This window comes from Leuciscus leuciscus (genome assembly GCF_965113295.1).
Source record: "Leuciscus leuciscus genome assembly, chromosome: 18".
Taxonomy (NCBI): Eukaryota; Metazoa; Chordata; class Actinopteri; order Cypriniformes; family Leuciscidae; genus Leuciscus; species Leuciscus leuciscus.
The window spans coordinates 30685370-30704911 of record NC_138742.1 but is presented as its reverse complement, the minus strand read 5'-3'; the positions used below and the strand labels follow the sequence as shown (position 1 = coordinate 30704911).

Here is a 19542-nt window from a genome sequence, read left to right as displayed (position 1 = left end):
TCAATTGTGAACTTTATCATTTAAAATCAAGCTGTAATTTTCTGAAATTGTGTGAAAGAAATACTTCCTTACAAAGTCTGCCATTTTATTCCAAAACTGTTTACAATGTAATTTCCTGTATTTGTAGTAGGCTACACAGATTATAGTAAGTTTGTGAAAAGTGTTTTATTATTGCTATTAAAGCTGCAGTCCGTAACTTTTTTGGGTTAAAAATGATCCAATATAATTTTTTGAGCGAGTACATAACCAGCCAGTGTTCAAAACTCTCTGCTTGCCGTAGCTCGATTCAAAACGGTAAGCTTGTAATAATGTTTTTAACTCCAGTGGTACTGGTGGATTTCCGCGGGAAATTTGAGCATGTCTTTGCGTCATTACGTCACATCTGTCCACATAAAGAAGAGTCTCGGCTAGTAGGCTATGAGTGTGAGGATGCTGGAGGTGGAGATGTATAGCCTTTTCTCACTGCACTGGATATAATTAAACTTATCAATTTGATGCCGGATCAAGAAGGTTAAAACGAAAATCACCAGTGATGACTGGAGATTCACCCGCTGTAAAACGCGAAAGACTTCGAACTTCGGAGAAAAAAAGAGACTGTATCCGGACCATGCGAAAACAAGGACAAATATCTGAAGGGCATTAAATGTAGTCTGATGTTGTTAACATTAACTATTTGCATTTTACAATTTGTATAATTTGCACGGTTTGACGTGATATGATAAGCGATCGTTGGATTTAATCAGCGCGATTTACTGCAATGCTTTTTTCCCCTTAGTTGGTCAGAACAAAAGTGGATGTTACTTGTTCAGGCGACATTTTCTGATGAAAATTCTTACTTCCAAAAAGTGGAACCTGTGATTGCAAATGCCAGGATCCACACCGGCGGTGACGGACAGCCGCACATTCTCCTCAAAACATTGGATTCATCCGCGCTGTGCTGTGCCGAGGCACAACCCACATAAAGTTAATAATTCCACGAATAACTGCAATTGCAGATTTCGAACAGAGATGGCGACAAAGAGGAAAAACTGTGGACTGCAGCTTTAAGCTTAATTTCCATAGGGCATAAGTGCAGAATTTGAATTGTGTCATTATTGTGTTATAACACAATCTCTTGAGTACTGTTAAACACATTCTATTACCAGAGAAGAAGTGACAAATGAAATGGTATAGATGAAATCAGCACAGTTATCTCATACTTTTCAATGCTCAGTGGATTTAAGCATGGTAAAGTGAGCAGAGAGAACTGTATTTACTGGCCAGCGTTGGGGAAAGTTCCTTTTAAAAGTAATGCTAAGCAATATAGTGTTACTCCCCCAAAAAGTAACTAATTGCTAAATGTGTCACATTACTTTTGCATAACTTTTTCTCACCTGGGCTTGGCTTGATTGTTTTTAATAATAACAACAACAAAAAGTTCAACACTCTTCAGCAATTAAAAAATGAAACAAATTGAATGTTTAACTAAAGTAATTTGTGTTCATTGATATGGCTAAATTGGATCATCGAAGGTCAGCAACAAAGACATTGGTTAATAAAGTGAGATTAAATCCATAAAGTATAGTTGTGTTATTTAAAATTTTTTAGGTTTAAAATATTTTAGGTTTGTGTAATATTCTGAGTTTGCATTTAACAGAACTACTAACCTTCATGTTCTCACACAAGCACGCACAATGCCTCTGCACTTACTCACAGTTTCTCTGAACATGGGGACAGAAGAGTTGTCAGTCAATAAACTGGAAAACAAAGTAAATTTTTCATATTTTGCCATGTATTTAAAAGTAATGTGTTACTTTAATAGTTACTTGAAAAAAGTAATCTGATTGCATAGCTCATGTTGTAATGTGTTACCCCCCAACACTGGTCAACCCCAAACATGTGCGCCCATCAGACCATGTCTGGAATTTTGCGAGTGCAGATTCCTGTGCATTCCATTGTTGTCCTTCAATCGTGCGGCACATTTTTGGAGGTCGTCACAGCATTACTCTCATTTGTCCAGATAGGAATAGGGACGTCGGATTAAGGCCCTGTCCCCACTGAGCCCCAGACCCTCTACTGAACACTTTGACAGTGGCTATCAATCATGGCCATCTTTAACAGAGGGTTGGGGGATTGCGGCTGGAAAGGGCCTGGTTAAATTTTAACCCGCTGGCTTCCTACTCACTGGCAGAGAGTAAGTGAGCCCTGCATCTCGGCCATTCGCACCTTCGCCCACTCACCTGTCAGTGCTTTGACTGCACCCATCTGCTGGTGAACCGCAGCACGCCCCACATACAGAGAGCGTGGGTGGAGGTCAGCTCTGTTAGCGTGTCACAAACCAAAAGTGGCGTGTTAAAAGCAGATGGAAGGAGGATAGAGTCAGACACGTGCCATTCTCAGAGTTGAGTAGACATGATGTTTTCTTGTTATGTTATAACAACGTCATAACACAGCTGATGTCACGAATCCCTCTTAGCTTTTAACCCCTCCACTCCAACCGCCTGGCTCCATTCTGGTGTGGAACGGCCATTTTTCATTATCCCATTAATTCCGGATGGATAAAACCAAATACTATCATACATATTTTTCTTAGCTAGTTCACTGCTCCAATGTATGTTGGACTATGGAAGAAAATAACAGCCTTTCATGTTTACGGTAAAATTAAGTGTATGCAACATTAAGTTTTGTAGGGTATAGTTGTAACATTTATAACACAGTTGTAAAACTTTTTATGTATAAATATGTATTAGTCATTTGCACAGTCATACAAATATACATTGGTGTCTCATCAGTGCAGTCAACATGTTATAACATAGTCTTATAGATCAACTTTCTCCCGCTGAGCATATTTTGCCTAATTTTCCCCAAAATATCCCCCAAAAAAGCTGATTTGAAGAATATAATTCAACTACAACTGGCATGGTTTGCTTTCATGATCAGACAGGAACAACTATTCACAATTACAGAAGAGAAGAAAAAAGGAAATGTATAGTGCTACAACTATGCTTGATCCACCCTACGTGAAAGGCTAAAGCTATGCTACATGAGTTGCTGTGTTGTTTGGGAAAAAGAGATTGAAATAAAAAGGCAAAGGATGGTTATATACATTTTTTTGGTGTACATTATTGTTATTGTTCTTCAAAACTCCCTCACCCTAAAAACGCAAACATTTGAAGGATATTGGAGGGGCAAATACATTTACAGAGGTTACACAGGTAAACAAATTCTAGTGCACTTCCAATTTAAGTTATTATTGAGGTCAGCACCTTCTGCACACGTATTTGAGTTTAAACTCTTCAAGTTCACTGATTCAGTCGATGAAGTGATCAATCAAGTGTGGAAGTTCAAAAATTGAGGGTTCAGACCTTTAATTGGGGCAAATTCCTCAAGGAAGGGTGTTGGTTCTGTGGAGAGGAGAGTCCTTTCTCCGAATTCGCTGAAATCATGCATGCCTTGCCTGACTTGATTAACCATGATGAAGTGACCTGACCTCTTCTGGGGAGTTAATAATGTATTAATTTTTGCCCATTTGACATGAGAGGCGGTGGGGGGCGATGTTGAGAAGGCGTGAGTTTGTGGGGATGTGGGAGCTGTCTGATTGCACAAACCCAAGAATCTATCATCTGTCAGTCTGCATTTTCTGGCTCCGAGCTGAGTCTCGATGACAGGCCTGGGGTTTTGCTTCACTTCCGTAAATGACATTAGAGAAATTGTGTTTGCACTGTCTCTGTGGTGATCTCCCAGGAGCGCTCGGGTAGGATGGGTCAGCGGTGGCCGGGAACGAGGGTTCGCCTACTGCATTTTTATGATGCCACACAGCCTTGGTGTCCTTGTGTGATTCCAGCACCTGTAGTGCAGTTGTTGACTAACAAACTGAGTGTGTAATAATCCCAAGAAGCTGAGACTTCCTCCGGTGTCTTTGGGTGCACTAAGAAGCTCTTCAATATTTCAGTGGAAATCAACTACAGTCTCCCTGGACCAATCCAGGGTAGAATTGCTACGATTCACTCTTTATGACCCTTTTGTCATAATGTTTAAGCTGTCTATATCCTGGAGGGTGAAAACGAGGACCGGGGGAGCCCTCCGGCCGAATTTGAGACATAAAGAATAATTAAAAATAAATGCCGGGATTTCGTGTTCTCATATGTGCCTGATTTTCTCTCATTCCTTCCTATTTTATAGCCCCTCAATCTATTTTTAATGAGCCATTGAATATTAACTGGATTTCGGGCAAAGTGCCATCTCCCATGAAAGAGATGGATCGCGAGGCTTAGCCCAAACAGGGCTGGCCTACAGAAGCTTCATATGTAAAGAATTGTTCTAGTCAATTACAATTACAATCAGCCACGGTAGGGGACGTATCAGCTTAAACTGATGTCCCTGCACCTCCCCTCAAAAACTCAAGCAACTGCATGAGAATGAGGAACAGGGGTGTAAACAATACAGGAATTTTAAGAGAAACCATAAAGAACTCAACCTCAGAACACCCTCTTATTGTAGGTACAAGACCGTTCTTGTGTGTTGTAGCCCCACAGGCCCAAAGGGCAGACCCGGGCCTGGGGTAGAACAGAGGCAGATTTCGGGAACTTACCCCCCCACACCCCCCCGCAGGGCTACTGATCTGCTCCCCCCTCGCTCTCTTTGTCAAGGGGCTTCTTGGGAAGGAGTGATTAATGAGACGTTGTCCTGCGGTCCCGAAAAAGCTCACTAAAAATTTCAATTCGCCATCTCTTGTTTTCGTCAGCTGTGGTCAAGATGAATTGGACGGGGTAATGAGATACATCAGAAAAGAGTTGTGACCCTTGTTTCCGGGCTGGAGGAGGAGGCCATGGGAGAGCAACGTGGGCCTTTTAAAAGCGAACACATTTATGGCTACTTAGAGAAAATTGATTTGATTGTGCTGGAAACATATATGTTAACACGTCTGGCATTTTTATGGGCTATTTGTCTTTGGCGTCACAGCGAGGGGAAATGTATGCTTACACTGGCCTTTGTGCTTAAATACGCGCGTGGTGCTGTTAGTGTCTATTTGCATACAGGCATGCGTGTGTCGTTAAGTTTGGATTTATTTATTCCTGGATGGGTCGTCAGGAGCAGTGCTCTGGCTGTGCACTTTAACTCCGTGCCAATAACAGTCATGCGATGATTAACAGCATATTACTGCAGATGGACCAGTGACTGAGTGAAATACATTGCACTGGAAATATTACAACCTAGAATTGATGCTGACACCCTCTCACAGTTTTCCCAGCTGAACCCTTGCAGTTTATGAACATCACATTTTCATATTAATTTCACAAATGTATTTCATATGTGCATGTTGCCCGTGACAAAATCCCTGAATCAGGCATGTTTACATATATGTTCATGTGTTCATAAGCACAAGCAGTGAAACGATAACTATTGTGTGGCTGTATAATTCCACAGCACAGAGCCAAACAGGGAGGAGTAACAACATTGTAGTTCTTCTGCTCTTCTGACTCTGAAAGACAGCACTTGATTGCTGTGTACTGCATACTGTGTATTGTCTACTACTTACGGAAGCTTGTTTCCGTGACAGAATAAAAATTTTTTTTAAAGTAATTGCGACTTTTCATCTTGCAATTCTTACCTGTTTTATTAAAGTCAGAATTGCGTGATATAAAGTCGCGATTGTGTTATAAAGTCTCAATTGCGTGATATAAAGTCGCAATTCTGACTTTTTTCCCTTCAGAATTGCATGTTTCTGCAATTCTGACTTTATAACACGCAATTCTGACTTTATATCATGCAATTCTGACTTTATATCTCTCAATTGCGTGTTATAAAGTCAGAATTGCGTGATAAAAAGTCGCAATTGCGAGTTATAAAGTCAGAATTGCATGATATAAAGTCACGATTGTGTTATAAAGTCACAATTACGTGATATAAAGTCGTAATTGCGTGTTATAAAATCAGAATTGTGAGATATAAACTCGCAATTGCGAGAAATAAACTCACAATTCTGACTTTTTTTTCTCTGAATTGCATGTTTCTGCAATTCTGACTTTATAACACGCAATTGTGACTTTATATCATGCAATTCTGACTTTATAACACGCAATTGTGACTTTATATCATGCAATTCTGACTTTATAACACGCAATTGCGTGTTATAAAGTCAGAACTGTGAGATATAAACTCGCAATTGCGAGAAAGTCAGAATTGCAAGTTTATTTCTCGCAATTACAAGCTTATATCTCGCAATTATGACTTTATAATACGCAACAACAACTTTATATCACGCAATTCTGACTTTATATCTCACAATTCGAGAAATAAAGTCAGAATTGCGAGATAAAAAGTTGCAATTATATTTTAAAATGTTTTATTCTGTGGTGGAAACAAGCTTCCATAACTACTTTAAAAAATACTAAACAATATCAAATGTTGAAATTCGATTTTGTGTAAAAAGTATGCAATCTTTTGTCAGTTTGACCATGGTTGCTATTTCTTTCATTTGGCGCACTGGAGGTCCATGTCAAGTGAATTGCATTGTGGGATACAGTAATTTACGCAGTAAAAGCTGTAACCACTAAAAACATTGAATGGGACACATCCTCCTTATATTGTGTAACCCCTCCAATTCTCTGTTACAATTGGTCTATCAATACATGTTTTTTAAAAGCACATTCCTAAACTTGTTCACATATGGTGTGCTCTGCTTATATTTTGCACATTTTGGCAAATTCATTTGGGCATACATCACATTTACTCACTGAGTGTAAAGTTTAGACACTGTATACTACTTTTTTTTTAAATAGTTGGCGTTATGTCATTCCAAGCACACCCATTTTAAGGTTCTAGTCTCACTTGTCCATGCTATTACAATAAATGGATACTAAAGCTTTCAAGTTTCAAAACAGCACCATAAATGTGTAATAATCGGGTTTCACTTTATTTTGATGGTCCCTTTAACACATTCTGTTGACTATAAGTAACGTTACACCTACATGTCTACTAACTCTCACTAGTGTTAGTAGAGTATTAGTAGACTGGTAGGGTTAGGGTTAGAATAAGTTGACATGTAGTTGTAAAGTTACTTGTAGTCAGTAGAATGTCTGTTGGAGGAGCATCACAATAAAGAGTTAGCAGATATTAAGCAGACAGTCTACTAATACTCTAATGAGAGTTAGTTGACATGTAGTTGCAAAGTTACTTATAGTCAACATAATATTCAAAAGGGACCATCAAAATAAAGTGTTACCAATAATCCTTATCCATATGAATTGTTCCCTATATTTCTAGACTGTATAGGTGTTTCTAAAGTCATACAATTTGTGTGAGAAACAGACCTAAAATATGCTGTTCTTCACTATTGCGGATCATTGAATCAATGAGTTTCCCAAAACCACTGCAATAAATAGATTGAAGAGGACATTGGTGGCAATGGTTTCTATGACTTACTTAGACTTACAATGACTTTTGGAAATGCAGTCCAGATAAGTTCATAAATAAAATAATTTAGACTAGCTTCAACTGGATCAACTGATTCATTAAAAAGATCTGTCTAAAAAGAATGATTCGGTCATGAATTAGACATTGCTACATTTCACATTTCAGGCACACAACTATAGTATCCAAACTTATAATCACATTTGTTACTTTTATTCATCATTGTCAACTCATGATAAAGAGTGAATAGTATTTTTCCTTAGTTGTTATTGTTATATGGAAGAAAGAAAGTCATATACGTTTGAAATGACATGACAGTGAGTAAACGATGATGATGATTTTCCATTTTTGGGCGTGAAATTCATGTAAAGAACATATAAAATTAAATAACAACATTAAATCATGAAAGAATAAGGGGCATTGGAAGTTTTCATCTGTCTTTCTGTGACAGAGAAGGTCAAGAAGGAATGAAAAAGAAGGCGTCTCACTGTGCTCTTTGATTCTTACAAATTGAAAAGCACTATCGACTGGTAATTGTTTTACTTTGATGAATGAACGACTCTCTAAAACCCTCACCACCCCCCCGGCCGATCAACCAGACCCCTCGTTTGACTAAATCAAATCTGAACTGTTTCCACCCATCCATCAGTCCTATCACATCACACCTGCAACGTGACATGGAGATGATCTGTGTGGAGCACGACGCTCTCAGACCCAGACAGACATGCCAAGGACATCTGTGTGTGTGCGCGCTTGCTTAAAAACGAGTTAACACTCTCAGTGTCACACACTTATTTGATCAGTGACAAAATCTTAAATATTTCTTCTTCTTTTTTATGATGTTACCTTAAAATTGCCAAACCTATGTTCATTTTCAGGTCTAAAGGGGAAAATTCCCAGTCGTTCAGTGTGGTGACTTGTGTAGTTCACTGTTTTTATCAAGCTTTTCCATGAGCAAATGGAGCATTGTATTAATGTGTAAGCGTTGTTGCCTTCTATGATTTGAAAGCTCCTTACCATGTTATCATACAAATCAATGGAGATGCATATCATCAGGACGCGACTGCTCGTGAATATTACATTAATGGAAACCAAGCACGCATTTTGAATATTGAATACTGAATAGGTCATGACATAACTCAATAAGCTAAACCTGATACCCTGCTGCTTTTTTCAAACAATCTTTAACGAGAGCTCCAACAGTGATCGCATGGTTAGTTATCGGTTGACGTTATCGCCACAAGCGCCGCTCGGGATGGTGCGATTGCTGCATGATTATGATCTCATGGCAGATCTGAGGTTGGATATGAGTCAGTGCTTGTGCAAGTCCATGTAAAACAAGCCAGAATAATTGGAGAGGTGATTAACTGTCCTGATTTAGTTATTGGAAATTAGAGATATGATGTCACTATATTGGTTGCTGTAGGAACCATAGACCAATTCTAAACCAAAAGTGATCTTAACCAATCTTTCTTTCTTTCTTTCTTTCTTTCTTTCTTTCTTTCTTTCTTTCTTTCTTTCTTTCTTTCTTTCTTTCTTTCTTTCTTTCTTTCTTTCTTTCTTTCTTTCTTTCTTTGCAAAGACTGCATTGAATGCACTGAAGCTCAATGCGGTTATAATGAATATGGGGCTAAGGCTTCAAAAACCGGATCGGTTCAATTCATAAATGAAATATTATGAACAGTTTTGTGAGCTAGATCAACCGATTCACTAAAAATATTGACTCAGAATAACTATTTGTCCACGAGTAATACATTGCTATCATGGTTTCAGAAGATATTGCATGAGTTGTATGGACCAACGCACATTCATGACAATTCATATTCTATATTGTGTAAAACTGGTGGCAAATTGTACCGTACAATCTGGTTTGCGTATAAGGATGGATTTTTTTATATATACAAATCATATGATTTATACAAATACATTTCCAAAATTCATACAATATTGCCAATTTTCATGTTTTCGCCTGAGATCGGGTTGAATGGAGTCCTTCGGATTATTTTACAGTGTTTCTGCAGAAACACTGATAACAATGAATTAACTCTGAGAATAACCAATTTTAAATGCCTTTAATGGTAAACATTTTCTTTTCTTCTTTTTTTTCCCCACAACTTTTGCACATATTACACACACAGCCCAACAACATCACACAGAACAGTAGGGACAATACAGCTAAATATATCGACAGGACAGTAAAGAAATAATTCTACATTACCACAGTCTGTGGGTTATCCATTATTCAATGTGAGTTTGTCATTTTATAGTCTCTATATAATATAATTCAGTGCTAAGGACCATGTGGATTGGAAATCTTGCAGTCTTGAATGCCGTTTACTTGTAATTTCTTCAGTGGGCAACAAGTCTATTGTCTGCTCCATTGGCCCAAGGGTCCTGACTGGGAAATCCATGTAGTAAGTATACATTTTTTTAACAAAATAAGAAAACATTGTAAACACACATTTTCTTGTATAGGGAAACTTATTTTCCACATCATAATTCAACAAATATATCATAGGGCATAGCTCAAAAGTACAGTTACACATATCTTGAATTACTCTTCTTCCAAAAGGAGTAAACAGCTTTACAATACCAAAATAACATAACATAACAGAAATGTTCATAATTCAGTTCCACATTTTCTACACATAGGAGAATTTGTATCATCGAACTTATTAAGCTTCACTGGAGTTATATAATATTTATACAGGAATGTATCATTAGTTTCTTTAACGTTAATGCTCACAGTCAAAGGTGAGGACAATCAGTGCAGAGAGTTAACCATTCTTTCTTTCTGATAAGTATACAGTAATAAAGTACTTACAAATCATTTACAAACTATTAGTTTAGTTTATTCATAGTTTATATACTGTAGTCTTTGCATTGTTAATACATTAAAGTTTTTTATTTTAAATTGCTTACAGTTTCTGAAACTATGACTTCTTTTCTCAAAACTCTACACACAAAACCACTAAACGTACACAATTGCATACACAACGATGCAAAAACACTTCATTCAAATTATTTTAACTTCTAAAAATTGTGTTTTTGCATACTCTAAAATGTGAAAGATGTAAAACACTACTTATCTTGTGTCTTTTATTTGTTTAGTGTGCAGTGGAGCGTACAGGAGTTTGTCCTACATGTACAGTATGTGCTCAAATACACTGTATATACCGTATGTATGCATGATTGATAAGCTTTACAGTTGAACTGAACTGACTTGAGCTGGATAATGACACTATTGGCTTGTTTGAGCTGCTTTACAGCAGAATTTGAATTTGTTACTGAATGAATGTGACTTGACTTATGCATATGTATATATTTAGAAAAATATACAGAAATGCAAGGGTAAAAAACATGTGTTTTGCAGACTTGGTGTGAAGATTCGGGACACGAGGGAATGATTTCACTGAGTGAGCCTCAAGTTCCACTTTTAGTGTGTGAGCAATAAAACAATAAAATAAATCTGTAATAGACTATATACAAATAGCGAGTTCTTCAGTCATTGTCACTGTAATTAACAAATTATTATTGTTTAATTAGCTCATATGCAAACCAAACCTTAATTGGATGTTAATTGCATTAGTATTAAGTGTTCCTTAAAGTGTATGTATGTGTGTGTGTGTGTGTGTGTGTGTGTGTGTGTGTGTGTGTGTGTGTGTGTGTGTGTGTGTGTGTGTGTGTGTGTGTGTGTGTGTGTGTGGATGGGTTAATGCAATTAATGTCCAATAAAGGCTGGTTTAAAACACTTAATGCCATTTTCAGATTTCCCATGATCTAATCTAAAGAGAGAACTAGTTACTCCTAATAATTAATAAACATTAACAACTCCTTTAAAATACTGTGCATCACTTATTGGCCAATCTCTTTATTAACTCTTTACATATGAGCTAATTAAACAATAATCATTTTGTTAATTACAGTGACAATGAATGAAGAACTAACTATTTATATATAGCCTATTAATATATTAACAAGATACTACAATATATAATCTATGTAGTGACTTTGCAAATGATTTGTAAGGTCTTTATTTCTGTATACTTATTATAAAGTTGCCAATATGTATAGGATTTGTAACATAATCCTCGCCTCAACACTCCTGCTGAAGTTTCTAGTGTGCATAGATACACACACACCAGCTGCTCAGGTTTGTTTCATTGGGGTTGGATCTAAACTCTGCGGGACAGTGTATTCAATATTAAAATATGATGTCAACTCTTGTTGACATCTATGCATATTATAATGTTCATCCATTCATCCCCATCCATTATGTTCATCCATTCATTTTCCACGTACTCCCCTACATCTATGATTTTTCATTGATTCGCCCTGTATATAACATGTTTAATTCAATCAAAGGAAAAGAGATGGTATGTTAGCCAATCTACAATCATTAAATAAATCACTGTAGGTCTATTTTTTTTATTATTATATATATATTTTTTTTTTTATCAGTACACAAAGGACAATCACATGTAAACGTAAGCTTGAGCACAGTTATTTCTAAATCCCTGTCAAAACGCTTTCGAAAAAATACTGTTTATTACAAAGTTAAATGTTTTATTGAGCTATCCATCTATCCATGCATGTGTTTCTGACACCAGTGTTTGTGCATTTTCAGCTCTTTGCAGAAGACTTTGGGAATCGAGGAGGTGTCCCATTTAGATGGCTATTAGGATGAGCCGTCGTTGAGTTATTTGAACAAACACATACCCATCTCAATCTTCCCACTCTGTTTTCCTAAGCACCACACAGCACAAGGCTAACCCCCTGGTGCTGGGTCTCTTACCACAAGACAATAAACGTATGATGAAATAAAAACGTGTGATTCATCAAAATCAACTCCAGACTCTGCTGCCCAACAAATTAAACAATATTTCATAATCACTCTACGAGGCTGACAATGGACGCCAATTTGTAAGTAAGGGCACCTCCGTACTGGGAGTGTTGTCTTAAACGCACGGCTGGGTGGTGTGTAGTTAATTACCGAGGCTGGACATGCTCTATTGGCCACAGATACTCCCGTCGTACCTGTCCAATCAACCGCTTTGCAGCCAGGCGCCTACCAACACTTCATTTATCTTGTCTGAGTGTAGGGGGGCTAATTACCGCGATGCTAACACCCCTCCACATGCGTACACACACTCAGTGTCCCATTGCTTGTCTTTTTCTGAGACGCCATGGCACTGGTCTGGGACAGAGGAGTTGGCCAATTAGTCTTCCATTAAGGCTATCACAGCTCTCTGGGAAGCCTCCCATCAACCCAGGGCACCGGTGCACTGAAGGGCCTAATAATCTGCTACATGGGTTTGCGGCTTCGGTTAATCTGTGGGGAGGGGTGAAAGAGGAGGAGAGGTCAAGAAATATATTTCCACTGCCTGTGATGAACAGTGTCAAGAACTGCAACGCTAAGGGTCAGAGAAAGAGCCCTCCCACCTCCTCTGAAGACACAAGGTGAATAGCTATTCTCTTCATCACTAAAATTTTGCTTTTTATATATATATACACAAAGCATAAAATAATGTTTGGAATTACTGGTTTACAATGACTTATTTACAGCCCTAGGGCATCAGACCTGTTTTAGACTTCTTCTTTTTATATTTTAGACATTTATTAAAAGAAACGATATACTCGTGGCAAAGTTCTTTTTCGTTCTTCGCTTTTTAATCTTCATCCTCCTGAGTGCCTCAGACCTTTATCTTAAGATATATGTGGATCCCTTGACTGAAGAGCACCGGAGGTATCTATACATCTTTATACCCAAGAAGCACTCTCAGCATTCTCCTGTCATTTGTACAAAGAAACGATATACTCGTGGCAAAGTTCTTTTTCGTTCTTCGCTTAGGGGTAAAACGAAGGGTTAGGGGTTAGCGAACATCCGACGCTGCTCACACTGCTGAGAGCGACGGTTAGATGAATATGTAAATATGCACTGCACGCTTTCCTCTCAATAACACATTAAACACACAACAAAATTAAGAAAAAACAAGCATTTTATTTATAAAAAAGCATCTTAGCATCATAGGAACGTGGATATGTTTGCTCAAGCTCTGCAATTCGGCACTCTTGTAAAGTCATATCACGTGTTTTACAGATCACTTTATACAATAGACTGCATAAAGGATAAGTTCACTTTAAAAGGAAAATTATCCCATGATTTACTCGCCCTCAACCCATCCTAGGTGTATGTGACTTTCTTCTTTATACGAGTTATACTAAAAAATATCCTGGCTCTTCCAAGTTTTATAATGGCAGTGGATTGCAACCAACAAATTGAAGCTCAAAAACGTGCATCCATCCATCATAAATGAACTCCAAACGGCTCCGGGGCTCCGCTGCCTTCTGAAGCAAAACAATGAGTTTGTGTAAGAAAAAATATTCATATTTAACATGTTACAAAGTAAAATTCTAGCTTCCGGCCAAATGGCCATACGCAGTCTACTTGCCCCTAATGAGCAACTTACGAAACTTATGACGTCAGAAGTAGCGTAGTGCGTCATGGCGTAGTGTATCAGCAGTACGTCACATTACTCGCATAAATTGTGCTTTACACTTAAAGGAACACGCCGACTTTTTGGGACTTTAGCTTATTCACCGTATCCCCCAGAGTTAGATAAGTTCATACATAACTTTTTCATCTCTGTGCGTGCCATAACTCTGTCTGGCGCACCCACCGCTAGCCTAGCTTAGCATAAAGACTGGAGGTAAATGGCTCCAGCTAGCATACTTCTCCCAATAAGTGACAAAATAACGCCAACATTTTCCTATTTACATGTTGTAAAAAACAAACAAAAAAACATACCATTCTGAAACGTCCTGTGAAATCCGTACTTGCAAAGTCTGTGCATGAAATCCGTTCTGCATGATCCTCTTGTTCGTTAACATTGTCAGGGTCTGAATCGAGCTCGAATTGGTTTGAAATTGACATCATCCTCAATATTTACATTAGAGAAGAACTTGCAGTTAAGGACGGGTGGGACATTTTTCGAACACGCGCTAAGCGCTGCAAATCACAACACACTGGTCCAGCAAACCAATCACAACACATTTTGTATTGCGGAAGGAGGGGCTTCATCGAAATCAGCGTGTTTGAGCCAGACTGGAGAGAGAGGTGCTGTAATAATGTAAAATATGTGAAAAATAATGTGTTTTTTGAACCCTCAAGTATAAACACATATTCTATACACCCCAAAAACTAAATTAAGACTTCGTAAAAGGGCATAATAGGACCCCTTTAATATCTGCTAACACTTTATTGTGATGATCCTCAACAGACATTCTACTGACTATAAGTAACTTTACAACTGCATGTCAACTTATTCTAACCCTAACCCTACCAGTCTACTGATACTCGACTAACACTAATGAGAGTTAGTAGACATGTAGGTGCAGCGTTACTTATAGTCAACAGAATGTGTTAAAGGACCATCAAAATAAAGTGAAACCGAAAAGATTTCCACATGAAAGAAGGCGGAGCCTCAGTGCACACCTACCTATTACGTAATCGCCATGGCACCTTAGTCACTTCATGTGTTTTCTCTAATCGGATATCTATTTGATTTGTTAAAACAGTTACATTTACATGTACATTATGGCCACATAAATGTGTCTACACAGAATGAGTATAAATCCAAAGAAAGCAACAGATATGAGCTGCATTTTATTTATCATCAGCTAAAGATCAAAGGCCACATTAGTAGAGAGGCATACCCAGACAGCAACAGTGTGTCGGCCCAGTTTCATTTGCGGTAGTTTGTGCGTTGGCTTGCTGAAGAGATACAGCTCCTCATCTGCAGCGATGCGTGTTGCAGTAGCACTGTCATATCTGGCTATTACATATCATAAAGTCTATAACGCTCTCACACGTTTTGATTTTATTTATTTTTGTACATTTTGGGAGATTTTTTTTTTTTTTTAAAGTGCATTTACACTTATCCAGTTTCATTTGGAATGCGTCTCAGACCACCTCCTGAAGTCTGAAGTGATTTGAGTGATTGTACTTAAATCTCAAAAGCGTTTCGGAAAGGCATTTACACCTGGTCCTTTCATGATCGGATAGATATCCGATCGGAGAGAAGGCATAAAGTGACTAGGTGTAAAAAGTCCCATAGAATACAGGAGAACTGGATTAAACTTCCACTGTGGATGCTGTACTTTTTCTCTCAGGATGCTCTGTCAGATACTGTTCTTCTGGCTGTAGCCATGTTAGGAAGCTGTCTCGTTTTTACGTTTGGGATTGGACGTTTTTCTGTTTCCAACTGTTGGAAACTCTTGGAAAGGTTACCTCGCTGTCAGCTGCTGGCTGCTTGGTCATCACTTTAAAAAATAAAAACTTTAATAAAAAAAATAAATAAAAAAAATGCTCCAAACATTTTTCTAAATTAACTTCATAATGAAATAAACAAAAATAAATATAACTACCTTGTCATTTAAAACAAAACTGAACTAGTTTAATGGCTTCAAAAGTAGTATAGGCTGTGTAATGGGCAGGCCAATAATTCTGATCAGCTGTTGGACATGGGCCGGGCTAAGGCCTAGATTTGAGGCCCTATACACACACACAAAAAACTTGTTGAATGATTTGAGGTGAAGTTTGTCTTAATGTAGTCCATGATTAGTTCAGTTATTACACTGATTTACTTGAAATGTATTCTGTGCCGTTTGCATATTCATCTTCAGGAAATAATTACAACGGGATGTAGAGCATTGTAATCTGTGATTAAAAAGAGTGTACGGTGAAGAAATAAATGGATTTAAAAAATGACTGCAACCAGTGTAATAAAACATAAATAATCATACATTTTGGTACATCAGAGACATAAGAGTAATTGTCTAGTTTGGGTTATTTAGAGTAGAAGGGGTGGGAAATAGTGGATTCTGATGGTTGGATTAATAAAGAAGAGCCACAGCCAAAAAAATTACCCAATTCCAGGCCTGGTGCAGCTGTTGGTGAGAGGAGTGTAATTGCGTCAGTGGCGTCCTGGCCATCCCCTGAAGCTCGCCCCTAAAGCAGTTAGCTCTTAGCCTGCGCTTGGGCGTCATCATTTTCTAGTACCCATCCATCTTCCAACTCCGATTAATTCTTTTCATTCTGGCACCTCTCTCATAAATCCTGGCACACTTAATTAATTTCACTGGCAACGCAGGGACCGCCATAAAGTGGAATTGTTCACACAAAACCCCATATTAATTATGCTATTTTACAGCAATCTCATTGAAAGCTGTGTTTCATCTTTCATAATTACATTTCCAACAACAATGGGGGCAACAAAAGACTCTAATTATGGATTTGGCACGCTGCTACTTCACAATAAGTCAACAGCGAGCAGTGCTAAAACGACTAGGGGGGTTAAAACGGAGGATCAATGACTCGCTTTTATTATTGCTATTATTGTTGTTATTATTTTTTAGCATTAGGAGGACACATTGTGATACAGAGTGTGCATAGGCATTTTGTCTCACCCGTGCTATAAATCTCGTTAACAAAACAGCAAGCATTTGTTGCCGACCTCCTCATTTTAGTGGCTAGTTTGATAATGGCTAAGGAGCTACTTAGGAAATGGATCACTGCCTGCTAGTTAGGCCTCTGAGTTGGGTTTGCATGAGCAGCTGGACTAAGGATGCAAACGTTGACTGATGGAGACCAACTTTTTAGGGTTCTTTGAGGGACCGACAACATCAGCTTGTGGATAATTTTAAGTTATATAAACCGAATTTGCCGGTTCAGCAACAAAAGTGATGGATCACAAAAAAGAACAGGAAGAAACTGCTAAACAAGAAGAAGAGGACCTTGTAGTCTGGAGACAAGGAACACCTAAAGTTTTTGCAGGCAGGACTAGGGTTCCACTTGGATAATATAGAGCATAAACATCAATGCTAAAAGGTGGAGCATTACTGGCTCTAATGGGCAGGTAACTTGGTAAAACAGGAACGTTACTGAGATGACACCACCAGTTTTATAATCAGTCACCCTTCATCTCTACCTTTTTTACTTCTCTGTGAGTCCCAGACTATTTAGGGCTACTGATAGTTCACACAAGCAATGCAGTGAGGCCTAATAGGATCAGTCCACGTTGTTGATGACATGCACTCTTCAACAGGAAGATCCAATCCTACTCCTGTAGGGTCGCCTTCCTGCAGAGTTCAGGAGTTCAGGATTACTAGAAATGCCCAGGCAGGTGTGGTGGAGAAGGTGGGTGTGTTGGAGAACTGAACTCTTCATGAGCAGGCTTGAACACCCCTGCAATACAAGTTGCTCTAGCTCTGCATGATGTTATGCATTGTTCTGATGCTAAAGATGGGACATCCCATTAACCTTACGGACAAGTTTGCTCTCACATCAGACATTATGAAATCTCCTACCTCTCGTCCCAGACTAGGGTGTCCAATCCCCCTCCTGGGGGACTGCTTTCCTGAAGAGATTGGCTCCAACACACCAGCCTGGAATTGTAGAATCCCGAAGACCTTAATTAGCTGGCTCAGGTGTGTTAATTAGGCTGAAGCTAAACTCAGCTGGAAGGTGGATTTCCAGGAACAGGACTGGACACCCCTGTCCCAGATCATGTGGAGTCAACACTGATTGATTACTCTAGTGCACTCCACACCACACTACAAATGGATGCTACATCAGTTTCCCCAATCTTGGTATATCTTAACAGAAGTAGTAAAAGGGTTAGTTCACCCCAAAATGAACATTTTCCCATCATTTACTCACCCTCAAGCCATCCTATGTGTATATGACTTTCTTCTTTCAGCCAAAAATATCCTGGCTCTTCCAAGCTTTATAATAGGAGTGAATAGTACCTGAGATTTTAAAAAGATCATAAAAGTAATCCATACGGCTTCATCGGGGTAAATAAAGGCCTTCTGAAATGAAGCAATGCAATCTTGTAAGAAACATATTCATATTTATAACATAAATAATAACATAGAACTATATTCACTGGAGTTTAGTTCTGGCGGAAGAGTGACCTCTGACCCAACACATGACGTAGGACACAGGTCACTCTTCTGCCGAAACTAGACACATGTACGGCCGTTCCCAGAAGCCAGTGATTATAAAGTTGTAAATATGGATATTTTTCTTACAAAAAACGCATGGCTTCGCTTCAGAAGGCCTTTATTAACCCCCTGGAGCCGTATGGGTTACTTTTATGATGGATGGATATGCTTTTTTGGGCTCAGGTACTATTCAGTCCCATTATAAAGCTTGGAAGAGCCCGGATATTTTTTTTATTATAACTCAAATTATGTTTGGCTGAAAAATGAAAGTCATTTACACCTACAATGGCTTGAGGGTGAGTCAATTATGGGATAGTTTTCATTTTTGTGTGAACTAACCCTTTATGTAAACTCCACACATGTTTACTAGAAGCATCACTCTAAACTGTTCTACCTTGGTCCAATCTCAATTCCCATACAAAATGAGCATGTGAATGCTGTCCTCATTTGCTTGAAAATTAGCAATAAAAACAAGTTTTTGGTGGATTTGTGGGGTTCCAAAAAAACTGTGACATACGTACATCATTATTCAGAGATACTACATCACAAACCATCTGATTAGTTCCTCATTAGTACAAGGAACTGGACTGCACAGACAACACAATTGTTCTGAGGACAGGTGGACCTTATGACACATGCACAGATCTTACTAATGACTAATGACTGAATGCATTCATTCAAGTTGATGGACTCATATATGTACAGGGCATGTTTCATGGCACACTGTATTATTTGGCACTTCATGTGCATTATGTGTGTGTATAGTTGTGCATTATATTGATTGTTTACTAGTTTCTCATATGGCATTTAACTTTTGTGCATTGTGCTCTGAACTTTGTCCATTCTCCAGTTTTGAATGCACTGCTCACAGATGAAAGCATTAAGTAGAAAAAATAATTACAGTGAATAAACACAACTATTCATCTTGTCAACAAGAGTTTCTAATTATAGCATGGAAACCTAATTAATGGGGACCTATTTTCCATTGTGGTTAGTTCTGCAAAAGCCTGTAACTAGATTGGGTAAACGTCCACGTCTGAGTATGCAGTGTACATGTGCAACTGTGTGTCTCTAGTTCTTCCCAATGGAGGCCGATGGTGATCAGTAAAGGTTAAAAATTACATATCACATCTCTGCACCCAT

The 19542-nt window shown here is 38.4% G+C and overlaps 1 long non-coding RNA gene across 1 annotated transcript in view; it reads left to right on the top strand.

Annotated features, from left to right (window-relative positions):
- The window catches only part of LOC309480693, a 169459-nt gene that overhangs the window by 11098 nt on the left and 138819 nt on the right, over positions 1-19542 (top strand). The window lies entirely within an intron of this gene.